Source organism: Manduca sexta, chromosome 17 (genome assembly GCF_014839805.1).
Source record: "Manduca sexta isolate Smith_Timp_Sample1 chromosome 17, JHU_Msex_v1.0, whole genome shotgun sequence".
In the NCBI taxonomy this organism is placed as follows: domain Eukaryota; kingdom Metazoa; phylum Arthropoda; class Insecta; order Lepidoptera; family Sphingidae; genus Manduca; species Manduca sexta.
The window spans coordinates 6,754,232-6,773,852 of NC_051131.1; the positions used below are offsets into that span (position 1 = coordinate 6,754,232).

The 19,621-nt window shown below is 36.9% G+C and overlaps 1 protein-coding gene across 1 annotated transcript in view; it reads right to left on the reverse strand.

Moving 5' to 3' along the window:
- Window positions 1-19,621, reverse strand: part of LOC115454708 (ecdysone-inducible protein E75-like) — a 106,784-nt gene that overhangs the window by 48,912 nt on the left and 38,251 nt on the right. The window lies entirely within an intron of this gene.

The following is a 19,621-nucleotide window of genomic DNA, read 5'->3' on the forward strand; positions in this document are numbered from 1 at the left end:
GTTGTTTTCCCTGTAATAGGATACAAGCGCCGCAAGCTCGTTTATTCACATACATATACACAGTGCTTTGTTTTAATGACAACGGCCACACAAATGGTTGTAATTCGATTTGACGTTGAAAAAGTTTACATAGCGAACGCTTGTCCTTACGAGCTCCCGGCTTGATGGTAATAATTCAGTTTAAAAATGTTAAAGACTATGCACGTGCACATTAAGGTCAAATTTGGTCGATTGAAATTGAACTCAATTTTACTAACATATTATTTATCATTAAAACGTCGTTATATTATTATATTTCCGATGTAAACGGTAAACCTAATACAATTTCATCGTTATCTCAGATATTCGTATGTTCATTGGAAGTGTCCAGTATCACCTAGTGAACTGAAAACCTAAATCTAGAATTGGCGAATCAGTTAGAGAGCGGAGATGCGAGTTTATATAGGCCAAGGCAGCCAATTACGCGGCTAGAAGCCAGGGTTACCTGATAATTCTTTAAAAATACCGGATAACGTCGAAGGACAAGGGCTGCGCGGTGAATTACATATCGCAATAATATAAGAATATATTTACAAAATAAGTTTCATATTCTATGCCACAATAATATTAACATGTTTCGACAAATATTCAGATTTTAGAACTATCGGTTTCTTAAGTGACGTGTGCGTCAATTTTGTGTTGTTATAATCGAAAAATTTCGGATGTTGTTCAATTTAAAGAAAGAAATACAATATTATACTTCATAGCCAAGAGAATTGCAGAAAGATCTGTTTAGAACCCAACACATATCAAGCACTCTCATTAGCCGATATAAATGATCAATGCATGTTTTTACTATTTATTAACATCCAGCTCGCGCGTTCCCGCTTATATGTTATGCTTATTCTTTTGTCTAGAACTCAATTGCCCTTCCTTCTGCGCAGGCTATAATCATCATCATCATATCAGCCACAGGAAGTCCACTGCTGAACATAGGCCTCCCCCAAGGATCTCCACGTCGACCTGTTGGAAGCGGCCTGCATCCAGCGACTTCCTGCGACCCTAGCCAGGTCGTCCGTCCACCTTGTAGGTGGGCGTCCGACCTTTCGTTTGCCTGTACGTGGCCTCCACTCTAGAACCTTTCGACTCCAGGCTAACTCATATATAATTATTTATTAACATGTAAAATTGATATTTCAACTCGTGAATAAAGATCACAGCTCATATATTTTATCTGTTCTTGCTTTAAAAGGAAGTGATATCTTTAATGAGAATCTTTATTATCATCATTTTGTGTTAGCACTTAATTAAGACCAGTCAAACTCCAATTTATTAGAAAATCTTTCGAAATGCAGTGACAACCCTACGCAGCGCTCATTCTGACCATGGTTTATGACAACCGCCGCGAATACAGCACGTTTTTATGACGTTCAATAATGAACGTATGCGCGGTTGTCACTTGACCGATATATTTTATGATCTTTTGTATTTTTAGCGTAGAACTATTCTCGCGGACAACGTGAGTCATATCCATTATTAAGCATTTATTGCTTTTATCGGCTTTCTAGAAATGCATTGTTGCAGGTTATTGTAACAAATACTTTCTGTTTGTGGTTCGTTTGATGAATGGTCGTAAACCTTATCATATATTTACGTCAGTTTCGGCGGCGTTTTATCTTATCAATATATTAACCTGATCTTGATCAATCTCGGTCAGTCCTGTCTGGAACACTGTTTGATAATCGTAAACAAATTTTGTTTGAGTCACGAATTTCCTGGGTGGTTTAGTGAAGTATCGATCTATCTAGAACAGCAGGTATTTTTGCAAACTAACAAAAGACTTGTTCTAATCGTAATCAATGGTGGCGAAAGATGTAATTTTCCGAATGGGAACCCAACATATACGTACTAAAATCAAATCATTGTGATTATAATTAAATTCTATTGAAATTCTACGTAAGGAAGCCGGCATGAATCGCGTTATATGGACCCTTCGCCAGTAGTAGTCAGTTTTGGAAAAGACATTTTTACTAAAACTTCCATGAACTGAGTTCTACGAAATGAAAAAATTGAAACTCAAGTTTATCAGTTCAAAATCTAATATCAAGCTTACAATTATAACAAAATTGTTATATTTAATTCTCTACAAACGTCTTATCACAACTCTGATATGAAAATATGGACTGAATGAGCAAAAAATAACCTATAAAACGTTAATATGAAACATGATCTCTCTGACCGATTTTAAGGATAATATTCTGTCTGTATTTTCTAAGAAAACACAATTCCATTAATATAATGAGCGCCAAATTCAATCTTACCAAATACCTACTCGAAATGATTACAAGAAGAACTTCGGCCAGTGCAGGTTTACTTAAATATCGCTTTAAGAACGCCTTAATGGCATTACGTTTTATACCCATTTGAATAGAAAACGAAATGCATGTGTGACCGCCACAGGGGCTTCGATTGGTTGCTTTCTTGGATCAGTCTTGGAAACTAGTAAACTAGAATATTCTGGTCATCGAGGGATATAACTACTTTTATTAGTGTACAATATTTCGTTTTTACCTTCGAAACTAAAACTTTATAGTGCCAGCGTGCCAGAAAAAAAAACTCTTTTACTTTTAATAAGACAGAACCAGCAGAATAAAGGCTTTGAATGTGGACTGTATGCAGGTGCTTTGTGTATATAGACGTGCCGTGTTTAAGTAAAACATGCACCAGGAGTGCATGAGGTCATAGTTCGGGTTAAGTTGAAACTGCGCAGCATCGGGTCGCGCTGACGTCAACGCCGGTCGTCCACCCCTAGAAACTCTGCCCCTCCCGCCATACCGCAACCATCCCCCACAACCCTCGAGATCATGCACACAATATGTATAAAGCGATGATTTCATTCCAACCAACGGTATTCCCGAGATGGCAGAAGATTCGTTTTGTTTTATTCAATACATTGCCGTACGGCTATTGGATACAAATACATAGACTATGGAGTGATCGAACTCTAATGAATCTTATACTAATAGTAAATTTACATAACAAATGTTTATTGTTTCTTTCAAGTGTTAAAAATATAATGAACAATCACATAAGAAGAAAGTTCATTTAACATTTTATAATACCAATAGTAAAATAAATAATAATAGTTATTTCCCCCGTTGTTTTCAAATACAACGTTATGTAAGGTCGATTAGTAAACAAAACTGTCTGAATCGCACAGCGCATATGTAAGGCTCCAATAGTACAATTAACTCGTAACAACATAGAACTGGGCCCGCGAGGTTCTTGACCCCGCCGTGGAAAGTGGACCATAATGAAACCACCACTTTCATTTTCGCACAACTCTCACCGACGCGAGTCGAGATCGAAAGTGTACCACTTTTGTGGCTGCGTGCGCGCACCTACCCCCCGCACAGCTAGTCCCCTCCACCCCACCGCACTCCCACGCCCCCCTTGATTCAACTTTCTTATGTTTGCCGCGCTTTCTTTTGATAGCGCAGCGCGGACGCCACTTGTGCAATTCGCTTTCTAATTGCATTGTGATCGCAGTGTGACTGATGATGACTGCTAAACGTCATCTCACTGGCACACTTTCATTACACGATATCGATCTGCTAAACTGCCTTATACATATTTATTTGATAGTTTAAATTATAATCATTTGTGTAGAATATGCCATACAAACATAATTTGTTGGATGAAACAACATATCATAAAACCTGACCCTTAACAGGTCATTACTTTTTGAAAATGGAAAAACATGTTGAAACATTATTTTATTTCGGCAATTTTTCCCAAATTAGAATTCTCTATATGGAGTAGACATGGCGCAAAAACAAAAGACGACTCATTTATAATACGCGAGTAAAACGATTGTTTTGTATGTACTACCTGGTCAGAGTAAATATTGATTTTAACGTTGATTGGGTTTAACGTAAATGTAAATTGTTTTGTGACATCGGGGTCGTTGACACCGCAACCTTAGTTATAAAACAATTAAGGCAATGGGGACAGGAACACGGATTTTTATTAAAGACATGACGTCATTTTTACAGACAAACATGTTTATTTAGCATTCATAAAACAGAAGTCTATATTTGTAAGGGGAAATCCACAATACAGATATAAAACCATTATGGTTTTATTAATGCCTGGTTATATTATTGATATATTGGGAGCAGTTGATTATTCAAATAATATTTCACTGAAACATTTTTAACATATTGTACTGAAATGAATTAAACAAAATCCAAAGAATACAGTCTATGTCAACCGAACCTCAATTTTAAATAACTTACTGGTTATTTAATATACTTTTAATATATATTACTTAGATATGCATGTAATATATGAAGTGTGTAACACGTGTTATGTGATGTTTCAAGCTTAATTATTTGCACAATTAAAAAGGCATTAATGAGTCTTTTAATTGCATGGCGGCTTAAAAGTCACATATTTACGAACAATATGACCCATGAATTAAAGCCGCAATCACTGTTCATCTCATCTGATGACTAGTCATAATAAATCAAGATCGAACATTAAAAATTGAACTGTAACTAGCCTCTCACATTATCAACAAGGCGCGTCGAAGTGAATGAAAATTAAATATAAAGACACAAGAATCTCATTTAACCTCAAGTGTGGAGGTCTTTGCTTACTAGCGGTATATAATGAGACAAAAAACTCAGACGTTATACTATTTAAACGAGTTGGAATGTTGTCCGATCACTCACGCACACTGACTAATGAATATGGAAACAGGATAAAATTGTGCATACAATTAATTCAAATCCTGGATCAGTATATTACGAAACACGGAAAAGGTCTATTTGCATAAATGTTAATAAGGCTACGAGCAATATTCTTTTACAAGGTCGTTGTTTTTAAGATTACAATATGACATATATTTTGTTTGGACCCTGATTCATGAACAATTTTTGTAAGGAAAAAGCAGCGGCCTCTTAATACGTTTATTAATTAAGATAAACCATAACAAAGCATTTTTATTTTTAATTGCTTGACTTTCTTCGAAGTTATTTCGATATTGTTTATTAATAACTCTTCAGATTATTAGTAAACGCATTTCGTTCGGGAAATTAAAAGGTTTTCTACTGTCGTACAATTTCATTGAAATCAAATGTAAATGTTTCTGGTTTCATGGAACGTATTTGCTTTATTGTAAGTAAATACCGTACGCAAAAAAAATATATTTATTCAATCTATAATTTTGAGTAGCGAACTAAAATGAAAGCATTTATCGTCATTTTTCCATAGCGACTCATGTTCCAAAAACACAAAAATGATAACCTAGAAGTGCAAGGTAAAGGGAATGAACCAGACTGTTGAAATATACATAATTTAATTTTATAAGTCGAGGAAATTATAAAAGTCTTACTCATGAAACATGCTCTATTTTCTTTTGGTTCGATATTGTTTTCTTGATTATATGTCCGACCCGTTCTTATAAACTATTGTTATTACTCGTTTCTTTGAACAGATAACATTGTTGGGTCACAGGAAATGATTTTAAAACTGTAGTATGTTTACAACTCGTTACAGTCTGCGCTAACGGGACTCGCTATTTAGAATTCAGGGTCGTACAAACAATTCACTGCGAGTCAAAGGTTCGTCTATATGTTAAATTCCACATTCATTTATCTGTTTTATTCTCTTTGTATAGTTTGGTATATACGCTTGATTATTTTACGTAGGATAAATGTCGTTTACTGAATGTAACATATTTATATAGATGACACATATTTCGAATAACAAGTGATATTTTTTTATGTAGACTGTCATTTTATGTAGGCAACGACCTCGATAAACGCTGTTCGTACTTGCGTTCATGGTGAATAGCATTACAGTGACGTTAGTGTATATTACCTTAACCATCAAAACTTACAACTTCGAATGTGTTCAGTAGCGTTTATTTTAATAGACACGGAAGGTCACGTCTAAGCTTCTCATTTAAATTAAAATGCCAATGAGATTATTTAAAAATTTCAAGATCTTTCGTGTCGTAAAAATGAGAACAAGCATATTTTGTAAGTAGGAACGTTCGTTGTGTACGCCCCTAGGCAATGAATTCGATCGCGTCAGATAAAGCGAACCGTGCCGCGTAGAAGATCTAGGTTTTGAGAACGTAACTTTGTAGGTCTGCATGAATATTGGCAGAAATGTATAAGTATGTCAAAGTGTAAAGAGGGCGACGACGCAATCCAGTCCTTGTTTTTTATCAAGCTAATAAGCTGAGGTGAAATATTTTCGGTGGCCATCGCGGCTGCCACCAGTGGGTTCGTATTACGGTGTCGCTGTAGTGTAGGACGTAAATAGTTACATGTTTATAAACGGTTGCGAAGGCCGTTCATGAGTACACGAGTGTTACAGATGACGTGTGGAACGAGGGGATTTATAGCAAACTGTAAACAATCACGGCCGTGCGCTCCCATAACCTTGCGCGGAATGAGCGCTGTATGTGCCACTGCGGAGACACCTACTTGTGTGGATAAATAACCTATTGAACTGAAAGTAATGCCAGATGTGTTGAACAGGTACCAGGCACCAGGGCAGTGGCTGGCCTCGGAACCGATTCGATTGTGAACGTATAAATACACACCTTTACATTTTTAAGGGAAAACAAACAAACATTTTCAAGCGACAAAGGTATACTTTAATGTTACAAAGTCGAACACTTATATAAAACCCCTTAATACGCTATTAAGTAGGTTCACTTAATGCAGTTTTCTGTAGGAGTCTGCTAGTCGAAATTCATCAAATCTGTAAAACGCCTAGAGTCAAATAAAATATATTAAAGTATTCTCCTATGGCATTAAGAAATAAATTGAGTGTTCAGACTATGACCCAGAATTAATTTTGATAATTGCTACATGCATGGCCAGATATTATTAATATTATTATAAAATGGAAATAGTTTGATACCTTACGAGGCCATAAACTATTTTTTACCGCGGGAAAATATATAGCGGGACTTTTATTCCCGAAACGTTTTAGGCGGTTGAAGTCGCGGGTAAAAGTTAGTACCTAAACTATAAAGATTCAATTTATAATTGCGTTTTCTATATTTTTTATGTAAGAAAATAATAATGAAGTTATAACTATTTGAATGCATATAAAAAGCATTTTTTGTCCGAATCTACATGATGCCGGGCAGCTGACCAGCATGGCGCAGAGACAGCCGCACTTGATGTCCCCGATGGTGTGGTGCGGTAACACCGTACGTGGACATTTTCCTCACCAAGCAACTAAAAGTAAGAGGCTCAGTCGGTCCGTGCGGTACGCAGCCTTGATCGCACTGAATTGGCAATATCCTGGAGCTGCGAGAAGCCCGATTGGCGAAACCTTGCGACCTGCAAAAGTCGGTCGATGAACTCTGCAAGGCCGGCTCGCTGCCGCTTTCTTTGTTCGTGCTGTCGCAACTTTGGGCTTTGGCTTCAGCCTCGGATCATTTTATTAAGCCTTCACTCATCTAAATTACAATCGTTCGTAAACATTGTCTATGAGTATACTCCCCAGTGACCTCATTGTAAAATAGAACTTGATAATATAAGTACTCGTTGTTATAAAGGCGAACGTTTTGCTGGAGACTTGTTTCAAATAGAAACACACGTAGCTCGTAATAATAAAGCTGATTGTGGTAGAGCTTTAACAGTTGTACAGAAATTACGTCGAACGCAAAGAGCTTACGCGTGAACATTCATATCAGTAAAACATACGTTCTGAAACATTTCGTAAGAATCATTTATTATGTGGGTAAATGCGTTACATTTACGTAAGATGAGGCCTATTCAATCACTAGCACTCGCACCGCCGTCTGCTTGTTACATAAACCAATTGCAGTACCGTGTGCTATTCTTCACAGCCAACTGTACATACGTCATCTTGTCGTGTACCTATCGTTATTTCCATTGAAATTTCTGCAATGACCCGCCTGATGAGCTGACTTCAAGGAAAAACTATATTTTAACTGGTTATTGCGATATGAATTCTTAGCTATGAACGAGAACTGTGAGTCACGAAGCCAAATGAACTAAATTTATCCGTAAGGTACCTACACTACAACCTAATGCTAAAGGAATTTGATTAACAAATAGGCTTTCAGTGAAGTAATTTTATAGAACTCATCAACATGAATTAATTAATATTTAATATTCATAAAATGGCATTGTAATAATTATTAAACAGGTCTTTTACAAATAAGGCAAGTAAATATGTAAAATATCTTCATGATTCATCTATCGATGCAGATTTTTCCTATTGCTATCGGCTAAACGATAAAATAAGTTACATTCTGTATATAAACAAAGCCACTGATTTTACGTAGGAACAAAATTAATTCTGGTGATTTCTGGAACACTGTATCAGCGGGTATTGGGTGCATGTGTGTCTGATCGAGGACAAATAAAGGCCATTCATTTACATTTGCTGCTGGAGCGTTTCGCAGTTATCGTAATAGGTTCCATGGCCAAGTTGCAAAAAGCAGGCGCGTGCGCAGGTAGGTAACTCGTCGCGCCTTACTGCCACTGGAGGCGGGGGAGGGGGCGGTCGGCAGCGGGGACGAGGAGGGCCACTTTCACCCAGCGAGGCTGCGCGGGCGTCGACCCCCTGTGCCCTACTCCGCTGACCTACTATAAACTAACCGAAACACTATTCACTTTCATTTCTGCCGAGACTATCATTAGGTACGAGGATGCGTCTTGTCGCTTGCGCTACAGCGCGGTTACACCATTATTGCGAGAGTTATGGTTTATTGTTGCGCTCGCGAGTGGATCGTAACCACGTAGTGGCGCAGTGACGATGGCATGTTGACGATGGCGCGGAGATAGTGGCCCGGCGGGTAGAGAGCTGCCGCAGTGACGGCGGCTTGCGTAAGACTTGTTATTGGCGAGAGTGAAAGTGGTGAGCCGCTGTCTCCATACTAATGAGCACGAAACGAGTGCGTTGGACTAGCGGACGAGAGGCCGAGGCGAGCTAGCAACCAGGCTCCGGAGAATGCACCACTAGGTTAAAGTGTCACACCAGCGACACTTTCCGATAGATTACATAACGCAACTTTAGCTTTTCAAGCGAGAAATTATAATATAATAGTTAACACGTGACAACAAGAGTACTTTATCAAGCTGAGTATCATTGATTGAAGTTCATTATTGAAGATAGATAATTTTACGTTTACATATAATTATATGGTTTTAAAAACTTTTCAAAATGTATTTGTTCAAAAGGGATTGATGTACGTATGTTATAAAGGTTTTAGTTACATTTATATCTACAGTTAGGATACAGAACGAATGTCATTGTAAAATCCCACAATAGCCAATAGAATACGCAATATTAGACCCCACAAGGTCGACTTAATCTGAAACAAAGTAAAGTTGATCTTGGTTTACTGCTAGAGCATACATTGTTGACCCATTTCCAGTGTATGGCATGATTTGAAATTACGCGCCAACACGATGATCGTTGATATCCGTGAGCATTCGTGGCAAATCGGCGCGCTGGCGGCTCAGAATGCTCGGAGCTTCGTCTCTAGAACGCGGCTCAGCGCGGCTCGGCGCGGCGCGGCGTGCAGCAGCGACCTCGAGCGGCGCGGGGCAACGAACGCTGACTAGGCCGAATGTATTACAAAGTCCGAGTCGACCGCGGCCGCTCCCTGCCACTCTGCCTTTGAGATCCAGCCTAGGCTCGCCTCTTACTGCACGCCAATACCTATGTTTGTAACTCATTATATCAAGGTGAAATAATGAGCTTGCAAAGCTTTATTAAACCAGATTCAGCCTTGCAACTTGTTTATATTGTTAGATACGATAATTTATGTGCTCATACTTGAATATTATTCTAAGTACTTAAATATTATGCCACTAGGCTGTATGAGCTTTATTATTTGCGAACTGTAGCATTATATTGCTTTACACAGGTTAAATATTCATAACACCTGTGTGTACATTGACGTGTTTAAACATGTAACTAAGATAATCTAACAGGCCTAGGTCATATATTTTGCACAATACATTGTCAAAGTATTAACGATTAAAATATGAAATTTGGAAAACGTTGTGTTCTATAGAAAATAAAATTATGTATCAAGATATATTTTTATTAAAATCTACACTTATGGCAAGGCTAGGGGAACCCAAAAACATTAAACCATTAAAGAATTGGAATCAACCACTGAATACTTACTTTAGGACCAGGCAATTATTAGAAAAAATTAAGCAGTATTTAACATGTAGAAAAATAATGTTTAGTGTATATTGTTTAAATGTTTGAAAAAATATTGTAAAATTACCTTACACAATTACCCTTATATCATATTCTTTGACAACAGAAGCTGTATAATCCGAAAATTGCAGCCCAGATACATCTACATTACTTGTTGAACTATCAAGCAAAAGAAAACTCAATTCAAAAGATATACAGTTCAGATTAGAGTATTATTAACTCTTTAAAATTCTATACGTTTATTTATTGGTAAGTCAGCTAATACAACTTTTTAGTAATAATTTATGGGACCCAATTTTCATTAGTATAACTAGTTGTATAAAAATTCACTTTTTTAAATCCACATTTATTTTCCAAAATAAATATATTAAGTATTATCTACTAAATTATAATCTAAATTGATTTTATATTCTATGTCTACATTTGTGTAACACCTTGCAATAAAAAAACTGCAAATTAGAACTACCTATGCAGAATTTCAACGTTACCTCGGCTGAGCATTTGACGCGCGAGGTTGCCGCGCGGGCCCGTGCGACCGATGTGGTTAGCAATTATATAATATAACTAGTTTCTGCTCACGGTTCCGCCCGCGGTCAACTCTCTGATAAAATACAATGCATTTTGGAACAACGTAGCTTACTATTAGTGAAAGAATTGTCTGATTCAATGCAATACTTACGAAAACAATAACATAAATTTATATATATATTTACTTCAATAACATCCAAATAACTGGCTTCCATCTAAAAAAAACATATTCTGAGCATGCTCCCTATCAATAATAATCGGCCAAGGTTATTTATTCACATATTAAAAATATATATAAAAAAATAATAGGTCGAGAAAGTTACTTTTTTATCCATGCTGTGGCTTTTGTGTTGGTTTGTGCTGCCATCTTTAGTTCATGCACGTTCCGTATAAACATTATTAAAAAGATTAAGCATGAAATATACACACTATGGGGTAAATTATTATAAACAAGTAACAAACACTTTCAATAGTTTAATCTGTTTCACAAAAAGCCGCTTTTGTGCTTCTAATTACCTTTAAGAGTCCACCGTGCATGCTGTGTTTCGCGAGCTAAGAGTTGAAGACGTTGCCCCTATCTACCTGATATGGGCGCTGGCAATACTAACCAGAAAAAATCTTAAATAAGTCCATAATTATTTCGTATTATAGATACGATTCGCGAAATATTGATTATTAATTCTGTAATATCGACTTCATCATATATCGAAATGCAATGCCGACTAGTAATAGCTTGAAAGGGGTATAATATCGATTTTGCTATGAATAATTTACCTATAGATTCAAGTCAAGGCCCGTCTGATCTGTAGATTATTAAAATACGACCTGCACTCGTCGTCGCCGTGGCTGCTTGGCCCTTCGACTATTGACTGAAATAACGATATAATAGTTTTGTTCTAGTTGTTTTTTAACAACTATGTCTATTACTTATGGAGAATGGTCAGTTTTATATATCGCTGTAAATATAGGCAAAACAATGAGAGAGAGATAAAATACATAAAACGATCCATGGATACAACGTGTGTTAAAAATAAAAAAAATAGACTAGAATAAAGGGACAGATTGACGTTAAGCGCACGTACTCCTCGTAGATAAATGTAACTGCCAAACTTTCTGTGAGTATTTCTCTGATAGTTTCCTGTCCATGGTATTAATAGCTTTACCCGCACCAGTGCCTGACAAAGGCTCCCCTGGAATTTTATTGGATTTTAAAACAACTTTTCTAGCTATTTTTGATCCTAAGATGTACAAATTGTTTGCTCAACATAACTCTACATGATTTCTTAAGACCGCAATATTTTTTAACGTTCTTCTAATGTCTTAAAACTGCCTTTTCAGTATGAACTTCTAGGATGTAGTCCAGCGTTTAATGCTTATTATAAAAATACCATAGTAATATTTCGCTTGATTAATATTTACTTAAAGAAAACTTGAATTCGAGCAGTTGCATTAGTCATACCCGAATTCTAGCAAACTAATTTGCAAAGAATGTGTACTGAAGCCTTGTAAAGCATATTAAAATGTAGGTGGCTGACAGGCCTGTAGTTTAAATGTGAAATTTTGATGATTAGATCTTTGGTGGCAGTAAATGTAGAAACTAAGGCACGGATTTTGATTTTGGTTGAAAGCATAAACCATGATCTAGTTTATATTATCCGCTACCTATTCCTAACTATTCAGTGGGACTTTGATTCAGCAATAGACCATACACGAAGGCGGAGCCGCAAGCAGCTATTGAATAAGAACATATTGAGGAACATACTACGAGGCCTTTAGTTGCAGCAAGGTATTATGGTGCCATGGAACTGGATATAATAAAACATTCATCAAACAAATCCCACGCTAATAATGTCACATTTTACCAAACAGTGGTTCTTGTGAAGAGAAATATTATTCAAGTATATAAAACTATATCCAACATGATGTCAAGAAAAATCGAAGAACGTTTCATACAATGTTCAGAAATAATATTATCGTTGCGTACATGGAATCGACTATAATATTGTGTACAATTATTAGTTGCTTTCTGGAAAACTGTCACTCTCTGGTTACGAGTATTTTATTGTTTGAAGTAACAGTATAAAAAGTAAGAAAGAGTGAAACCAAGTTAGCCCTGGTTACGCGGTAAGGGCAAACTTGTAGTTTATTGCTTGATAATTAATTTTATTTATAAATCAACCGTCAGACATAACTATTATTTCTTTATAAAGTATAAGTAAGTGAAAATATTTTGTAAATACCTTGGGCATGTAGGTAAATATTAACCAGAAATGGTTATATATTTCCAAGTGCCTTCCCAAAAAAAACGAATTTTCACATAAGTAATTTCAATGTACCTACGAAGAATATTTCTGAACATTGTATTACTTACTTGGTAAAGAAAGTGGAAGTTAAAATATATAATAATTTAAATAATGATCTATGATGAGCTGGATGTGAAACCAGTCTATTGTTTAACATTAAACAAAACTTATAGTTAAAGCCAAGTACTTCGTATATTTTTTGTAGTCTAAGGAACTTCATAACTCTTTTTTGCGTTTGGAAATGTTTATTCACGCAAGTATGATGACATATGACAATATGAGTCTTAATTATATAAAAAATACATTATTATTATAAGTGAACCAGATTACTCTACCTATCAATTTCCTATAGACACTATGTTATAGATTGAACAGACCGATACCATTTTACTTAGAATTAAATATTAGAAACCCTACAAACAATTTTAGCTAAAAAAACAATTAATTCCTTTATACTAAAGAGTGGCGCGAGTGAACCCTTGGGAAAAAGCATACTTATTCAACCTGTTGAATTTTTTTGCACATAAACCGAAAGCATCGTCTTTTCGTGCGGTCTATTGTGTTGTTTATGTAGAATATATATTAGTTATCAACGTTTTAAGATCGTTTATTATATTACTATCGCTGTGCCTGAGGCGATGTGAAACAATAATCCACGGGTTGTTTTTGCCAGCATTAGAATTTGCGCTCGGCGCACGTTCGCAATATAAGTCAGTCAGGGTCGGCGCGGTGCCGACGGCCGGCCATGCACCCGCGCCTTGCGACACCCGCCCCGCTCTCCGCTCGCCGCTCGCCGCGCAGCCCCCAGCCCCTGCAGCCGCTGTACTAACTCCGCCGACAAATACCATGGGGAAAACAACTAGTTTGCTGACCTACCCTCACTAATATACGGATACCGAGTTGCATCGTACCACTCATGACGCTGATGCAACTATTGTCACAAAACAACCTACTTGAGATATAGTCATCAATAGTTCTGACACACACTGATGTCAGTGCATATTCATATTTGCTACATTATTTTTTATTGTGGTATATGACACGACGACCTTATCATTATGACCTCAATTTCAAGTGGGGTTATTGGGATTTTCAATTACCGCATAAATAAACGTTTAAAATTATAATATTTGCAATTTTTGTTTCGGAAATACTTCGAGAGCTGGTAAGATAATCGCAAATAAAAGTAACAAATTTTGTAAAGTCGTCACTGTGACTTTAACTAACTAGAGCGCAGATCAACAAATTTGTAGAGTTACCACCACCATTTGGCCGTTTCTATCGAGCATGGTTCCACTGATTTAACCGAAGTGGGGCCACTGTCTCGGCTAAACAACTTTGTTTGTCTCTGTATGTGAATAAAAATACTTACTAAATCCAAGATATACATTACTATACGCATATAGAAGATATAAGATCCAAGATATACATTACTATACGCATATACATTTTTTATTGCATACACATACCTATATCATCTGTAAGTATGTAGAATGAAAATGAATGAAAGTTTTTAATTGAATGCAATGGATGTAACTGGTCGGTGTGAGGGTACAATTACAGAAAACAAGAAAATAATACTTGAATGCACGATAATGTCTATAATAAGAAGATTAAGACACTCTGAAGGTATGTACACGAAGGAGTAAGCTGTACTATTATTATTTTTGAAATAAGTCAATAAAAGACATTCCCGGGTTATATTCTTACACATACGTTTAATAACACATAAATGTTAGAATATCTTTGGTGGCTACAGGGGTGCTTAATTATTGATAAACTTACAGTCAGATATTTATTGGTACTTGTTGCCAGGGATATATTTAGATAATTAACTACTGAATCTCGTAAGAACTGTGACCAAAATAATTAAAAATTCGAAACAGAAGATCTCATTCCTAGTATCAGGGTATTTCCAAAACTATTATCCTAGAACGAAACATTTTCCCAAGAAAACCCTGTATTGGAAACATGGACAATGCTAAGTTTAACAATGTCAATTGTGACGTCCGTTAATATGAAAGGCTCTTTATGTGACTAGAGGAAAACACGTGATCCCTACAGATCATTGGCACATGTCCAGATTGGCGGACGTGCGTCAGAAGCGCGGTGTAAGCGCGCTTACTGCAACTGTCATTGTGATAGCGCGGAAGCCTTTAGTTCGCATCACTTGCGCAACGCAAGCGAGGTTCGCAAGTCGCGAACTGTGCGCATTCGGCGCTTGTTGCATACCAATAGCATTCAAAAACCTTTGTTCCAAAACGCGCTTGACGTGCGTAAAGCGCGGGAACGTTGCTCGCGTGCATTTCGCGCTCTAATCACGTTCATTTCGCGTTTAAACTTCGAGCTCCTCGAAAACATTTTAACTACGAAAGGAATGCATGTTGGTAAAAATTTATAATTACGACCTTTCGTCAATTTGCACACCTTTGATTTTTATACATAAAATAAAACTTCTATTTTTTAAATTTTACTCGACTTATTTCATTGTACACATGAAATATGGTTATTATTGCTAATACTAGCCACTCAGTGGTGATGATATCTCCGCCATTAGGTTAATGATTTTTTATCGGGGTACGAAGAGGGAGAAACTGCTTTTAAAGAAGTAATTCTCATTGAAAAATATTATTTTTAAGAGTAACTACCATTACGCACACACATAGTAATTAAAACGCTAAGTTGTATGAGTAGTGCACCGTGTGTAAGGGGCAGGGTGGCGGCGGTGGCGGCGGAGCCGTTGGCGGTGGCGTGGTGGTACGGCGAGCTGCCGGCGCGGTGGTGAGTGCACGAGGGAGCGACCCACTTGCCGGTCGACGACCGAGCTATATTTAGCACCGGCTCCCGGCCCGCTCGGTGCATCCTACACATCATTACCATTGCATTTCTCAACGACCATCGCGCATAATCCATTTTCTGAATAATCTCGTTTACCTTCTAATGTTTATTTTCAAACGTTGTTATGTAAATATAAGATGTAAACATTTGGTTTAACGTTGTTCATTAACTATGCCTTATAGATAAGTTTTACAAGGCAACAATAAATATTCTGCGTAAGTAAGTGTGCACATCCATCATGCATGGTTACTCATGTCCATACCTCACGCAGTGTTTTTACATGAATTGATCGTTTACCTGATATCAATTTATAAATTAAGTAAGCCTTGTATGAATTTTGTGGGCATGTGGCTTGCTTACGCCGACTCCATATTTATGGAGTTATGACTTATACCAAATAAATTACCTTATCTTTGGAGAATGTTCGAAAAGTCACGTATGATCTCGACGACACAAAGGTGATACTACACTTACCTGAAACAAAAGAAAGTCACTTTAACTTCTTATCAAAATTTACTAAAACACGTTAACACATCACGCAATTAAAAATAGTCTACGGAATCAACATTTGCATAAATATCTCAATGTAAAGAGTGAAATGTTCCGAAAGGGATCCTAACACAACTCATAGGTACTAATAATATGCACAAATGTGGTCTGCAAATCGTTCTAATGATAATTAAATTTTACATTAATTACGGGAATCGGGTTACATGAACCCTTCCCTACTGATAGATACTACATTAAGGTGACTGCTTTGAAAATGACTAGGATAAGTTTGTCGATGCAAAAGTTTCAAATGTCATTGTTTTTAATAGTATATTTTTTCCTTTCTCGATCGAGTTAGAATATTTTGAAACAATACAGCCCATGTAGTGCCAGTTAAACAAGTAATCTCAAAAATAATTAGCATTGAACTGAATGCTATATTTATCTTTATTGAGACAAGATATATTTCCATGATGATTATGATCTAGTATCAATTATTCAAATTAATAACGGGAAATATTCCAGTGCTAAGTAGAAAAATCAATTTCTTTTGTGTTCTTATATTAATGGTAAACAATACATTTTATTACTTATTAAAATTCGTTGTTTGCATTAATTCTGTGAAGTTTCCGCTAAATGAAAACTGTTTGCATACAGCTTAAAATCACCTGCAAAATAGATCCTAGACATTACAAATAGTATCCATTTACATCTGAATTCTTGAAATAAATCCTAACTTATTATAACCATAGAGCGAACAGTTCGAGCTAGCTCACAGCCGTCGGAGTCAGCGTATTTGCCTAATTGATGAAATACATGTAGATCAAAGGATTGTGTTAAGGCATTATACGCCATACATGCTGGCGTTTGAATCAGAAATCGCGTGTAGTGTGCGGGCGCTCGAGTCATTACGTTGTCATCGTCCTAATTTTGCAGTGTCCTCGTTTTTGAGGTCACCCTGTATCGGGGCAACGAACTCGTGCCCTTATCACGGAGGGAGACGCGGGGCGAGCGGTATGAACGTATCCTCGTCTCTCGTTAGCTACTGATAGTACCACTATTCTGCAACAGATGGCGTTCGCACCTAAATGCAATATTGCACTTGCAGAACTCGAATATGAAGCTTTGTCCAAACATAATAATATTTATTTAGCGGCATAATCGAGTAAAAATATTTTTCGACAAGATTTTAATTTTTAATGATCCACTGATATGAATGCATGACGTAAGCGTCCGCAACGTAGTGTACATTACCCCTGTGCATCCCCGCGCCGCAAACGTCAGCCAGCGCATACAATTCGTAGTATAGTTGTAGGTGGCGAATACGCACACAGAGCTACGTATTTGTAGGTAGAGCGCGAGGTCGACGACCGGCAACCGGGACAGCCTTGCTCTGTCCTCCGCGCCCTATTTCTGTCGCCACAGCGCACCGTCGTCCGCTCGCCTCCGCTCCCTCTAGTACCCTCCACTAAAAATTACTTACTACAATTTACACTACGACGGATATACTCCACGACAAAACACCTGGTAGAGCTTTACATAAAACTAGCGCTGCAGTTTTTAAATTATTTAGAACAAAGCCCGTGCGCCGAGATATAAACGTATGCAATTCGGTTTAAAAATAGAAAATGCGTTTTAGGAAAACGTGTGAGTAAGAATAAATCGGCAGAGATTTTGATGACAAATATTTGCTCTTTATAACAACACGTGCCAGAATAACAAGTATTTTTGGTGTGTCTGTGTTTTCGTTGAATATTTAGAGTTTTGTATATTTTGTAAAACTTTACCGTAGTTTAAATTATGCAATTCTCTCCGTCATAGTAACTTAATATTTTCGGAATTATACTCGATTTCGTGAGTGATACTTTATCTCTGTGGGTCCGATACGTGGATAATGAGGTTGTAGATGTACATTCGTTAACCAACTCTATCGCAAATCGCAATTTCATGGCTTGTAGGCTCTTTGTATCCGTTCCTTAAGGTAAACAGTCTTCCAAGCTTAGTATATAATAGAGAACATATCGTAATTATTCTAATAAATATGAGGGATGGTATTTACGACATAACTATTAATTTATGAAACAACGCAAGCATTATAACACGGTCTTTATAGTTCTATTAAACATTAAACAAACAACTGCAGCTAACAAAACAATGGCATTAAACATATATTATTGAAAACAAATTGTGATAACACAACAAAACAATTCTGCCAGTTTTCTTTTATCTCTCGACATGTTCTGGTTATTATCGGGGTTAACTTTCTATGCACTTTATTAGTGTAATGTATGTGTATTTAAATTATAAAAAAATACTTTATTCGCTTCATTTTATATACAATTTTGGATATAATGGGCGATATGGTTTTGTGTGTAAACTCGCAAGATGCGTTGACATTTACAATTATGCTTGTGCTTGAACCGTTACCTATCACAGTGTTACTGTAACAATAAGCTATGTAGCTATCATTAATCTCTGCAAGTGTTATGAAAACATACCCCTAATGTGTTTTATATGTAACGTCTTCGTAACTTTATTATTAAAGGCATTGTATAACGAGTTCGATTGTAATCAAGTGTCGTCGGTGCATGACACTTATGTACGTGCATATAACACCGGGCACGGACGCACATACACGCACACATCGGCGGGCACCCACATTGCTCCGCCGGGACGTGGGGATGTGTGCATGTGTGACGTAGCGACGAACGTCGTGTGACGTGGGTTGCGTCAACTTTTACTCGCACTTTCTCGCGGTGCGCTTGCGCAACTCCGTAGCGCTATAAGTACTAGTTCACTCAACTCGCTATGGTGACGCCATTTTTCCTCTTAGCCCTTTCATAATTATCGTCTGTGTAGTTAAGCAAAAGAATTTCAATTCTAACCGTTTACAGCCACAATACAATGATATAACCACTTAAGAATTTACCACAATGTGCAGTCGCCTTACTTTATTACGCAAGTACATGTCCTTAAAATTATAAATACAAGTTGCAAACAAAGGACAATAATAAAGTTTATTATTTTAATAACGTTAATAAGCCACATAAGTACCCATCTTTAGAAAACAGGATAAGTCTCATATTTTTATAACGACCCCTTTACAAAGTATGGAGTATAGTGAAAATATAATATTCACACGTATTTCAGGAGTACAAATATATTAATGAAAAACTAGTGGTACTTAGGTAACGGGACGGCGCGGCGGTGAGGCGGAGTGGCGGAGTGGCGGGGCGGCGAGCGCG